The sequence below is a fragment of the Podarcis liolepis genome (assembly GCF_965112155.1).
Source record: "Podarcis liolepis genome assembly, chromosome: 13".
Classification (NCBI taxonomy): domain Eukaryota; kingdom Metazoa; phylum Chordata; class Lepidosauria; order Squamata; family Lacertidae; genus Podarcis; species Podarcis liolepis.
Window position 1 is genome coordinate 45,285,946 of NC_139573.1, and position 3,677 is coordinate 45,289,622.

The window sequence follows — 3,677 nt, forward strand, 5'->3', positions numbered from 1 at the left end:
TGTCTTGTCTCTTAGATATTTGAAAAACACAAAAGGTAGATGATTTTTTTGTCGGCATCTTATGCTTCCATTATATCAGAGCAATACTAAACAGCAAAGGGTCTCCTGCACTTTAAAATATTTTTTTGAAGGACTCTTTGTTAAGATATAAAAGCAGGATATTTTATTATGAAACAGGACAACGTTGTATTTAGGAACGCGGGTGGTGCTGTGGGTTAAAACACAGAGCCTAGGGCTTGCTGATTAGAAGGTCGGCGGTTTGAATCCCCGCGGTGCGGTGAGCTCCCGTTGCTCGGTCCCTGCTCCTGCCAACCTAGCAGTTCGAAAGCACGTCAAAGTGCAAGTAGATAAATAGGTACCACTCCGGTGGGAAGGTAAACGGAGTTTCTGTGCACTGCTCTGGTTCGCCGGAGGCGGCTTAGCCATGCTGGCCACATAACCCGGAAGCTGTACGCCGGCTCCCTCAGCCAATAAAGCGAGATGAGCGCTGCAACCCCAGAGTCGGTCACGACTGGACCTAATGGTCAGGGGTCCCTTTACCTTTACCTATATGATCAGACAAAATCTGCTTTATACATTTGGGAGCTTCCCAAACTGTTGCAACTTCTCCACTGCATGGTTTGGCAGTGCAAAAAGCACGTTTTATTATAGACCAATAAATAAATAAATAAAAAATCAGCCCTCGGTGCCTTAACCCATGCGGTCACAATTTTTTTGAAAAACTTCCTAACCTGCGGGGCAGGGTCACAATTTCACCAAAAATCTGACATTCTCCAATTCACTCAAAAATGGTGCCAAACTTGCAAATTTCCCCCTTAAAGGTTTGGCAGCGCAAAAAGAACATTTTATCATAGACCGAAAAAAATTAGCCCTCAGCGCCTTACCCTGCGGAAAAACATTTTTTTGAAAAAATCCCTAACCCGCGTCACAATTTCACCAAAAATCTGACTTTATCCAATTCACTCAAGAATGGTGCCGAACTGTTGCAAGTTCTCCCCTGGAAGGTTTGGCAGTGGGAACAGAAGGGTTTTTATTATAGTCCAAAAATTCAGCCCTCGACGCCTTAACCCGTGCAGTCACAATTTTTTCCCAAAAAATCCCTAACCTGCGGAGTCACAATTTCACCAAAAATCTGACGTTATCCAATACAGTGGTGCCTCGCAAGACGAAAAGAATCCGTTCTGTGATTCTCTTCGTCTAGCGTTTTTTCGTCTTGCGAAGCAAGCCCATTGACGGATTAGCGGATTAGCGCTATTAGCGCTATTAGCGGCTTTTAGCGGCTTATCTGCTGATCGGATCAGCTGATTAGCGGCTTAGCGGCTTAGAAAAAGGGGGGGGGGGAGGAAAAAAAACCAGCAGGAACTCGCAAGACATTGTTGTCTTGCGAAGCAAGCCCATAGGAAATTCGTTTTGCGAAGCACCTCCAAAACGGAAAACTCTTTTGTCTAGCGAGTTTTCCGTCTTGCGAGGCATTCGTCTTGCGGGGCACCACTGTACACTCAAAAATCGTGCTATTCACTCCTTTAGTTCCTATGAATGGTGCTAACATGGTTCAAACATAACTGGCTGAGGTATAACCAGGCTGATAGTTCCACCTAAGAAAAGAAGAAGAAACCTGTCTAGAAGTTGGCTGCAGTGCAGGAGAAGCAGAAAGCAAGACCACCACAGAAAGTTTGTGTTGTTGTTTCAAAATGGCGCGGTACGCCTTGGAGAAGGGTGGATAACCTAGCTGTTGTTAATAATATTTAAAGGTAAACTCTCTTGTGCTGGCGATGTATGGTGGGAGATGCATAACCCTAAAATAATTTAATACTTGTTTTCAGGTGTGGGGTGGAAGGGTCTGTGTTGCTCATTATCAAAAGTGGCCTGTGATAATCCGTACAGTAAGCGTTGTGCCCCACTACTTTCCCCCAGGTATTAGTTATTGTAATTTAATTTCTGGGGGGAAAGTGATCTCCTCAATGGAACTGTAACCTTGTGAGGAGACACTTTGACAGTATTTATTCCTTGTGTAAAGCTGCGAGGAGAGGCTTTGTTGAGTTCATTTTTGTAAGTGCCTTTTGTTGCTGTTTTTTGAATAAAGTGGTCTGGGCAGCTCAGGAAGGACACATGTAATTATAGTTCAAACGGCCCATGTCAAAACTCCAAGAATTTTAAAAATATTCCTGCCTGCCCCACCCCTTCCAATTTTCACCATTCTTTGTAGGGATATTGTGTCGTGTATTTCAACTTTGAGGAACACAAACTTAAGATTTCTCCCCAAATTCTGCAATGCATCTCTTCCCAGCTACACCTGGAGAAATTATTTGGGGGAAGTTAATGGATTTTCAATTAAACTTACATTGTGGGATTTCAAAACCACTTCCCAAAGCAAATGGGACTTCGCCCTCAAATTCCATGATTGGTAGGAAATCCATTTTTTATGTACTGATAACCAAACTGTACATTAGTTTGTTGGAGCCAGACTTAGTAACCACACTCTGAATTACCACTCACAATCACAGTGTCTGACCAGGCCGCCTTTTCTGTCGTCATATGTCCGTGTTTTGGTGATATGAGATGCAACTGTCTCAGTGCTGAAACCCCAGTGGGAAAATCAGATGTGTTCCGTTCCAGTTGGTATTTTGCAGCCTAACGCAGCTAATCGTGCCAGTTTTGATGGGGAAAAGGTTTTGTCTTCTCACTGGTGAATCTGTTGGACAGGCTGTTTCCCGTTCTATATGTCTGTATGTGTGAAGTAAAGATTCTGACCTTCAGGAATGACTGGCTCCCCAAAACCAAATGCGTTTTAATCTTCCTCGATGAATAGCCACTACAGAGGAGGATTATCATCGCCTTTGTAGTCTATAATGCACCCACACTGTCCCTCTTATTGGCAGTTTTCTCACTCTTGGATTGTTCCAGTGAAGCGGGAAGTACCATATTTTTCTCTCCATAAGACGCAACCGACCATAAGATGCACCTAGTTTTTAGAGGAGGGAAAGAAAAAAAAATATTCTGAATGAAACAGTGGATGTATGATTTTTGTGGTTCATGCTGTGGCCACAGACATGATATGTGATTTGACGGTGAGTTTGGGGTAGCCCACTGCAAAAATCCTGAGAATCCATGTGGATCCGTGCTTTGCAACCACATTTTTGCGCCATTGCGGCCCCACGAAACAATGAATGCATGGTTTTTTGGTGCAGGCTATAGCCATGGACATGCTATGTGATCTGATGGTGAATTTGGGGTGACCCAATGCAAAAATCCTGAGGATCCCTGTGCTTTTACCTCCCCCCTCCCAGGCAGCCTTCTTTATCTCTAGAGTCCCTTATCTCCCTCCCGATCCCTTGCCGATCAGCTGCTCAGTGGCTTTGTTTCAACACCCCCTTCCCTCTTGTTTGCCTTAGTGTCTTTTCCTTAGCTGGAGCAGTTTTTTGCTCCTCCTTTTCTTCTAATTTCTCTCCTCATTGCTTTAATCTTCCTGTCTCCTCTCCTTGCAAGGTTGCTATCTTTACCTCCCCCCTCCCAGGCAGCCTCCTTTATCGCTAGAGTCCCTTATCTCCCTTCCTGATCGATTGTTCAGCAGCTTTGTTTCAACACTCCCTTCCCTCTTTCTAAAAAAAAAAAGCACAACCTGCCTTTTGCCCCTGGGCTCCATAAGACACATTTCCTCTTACTTTTTAGGAGGAAAA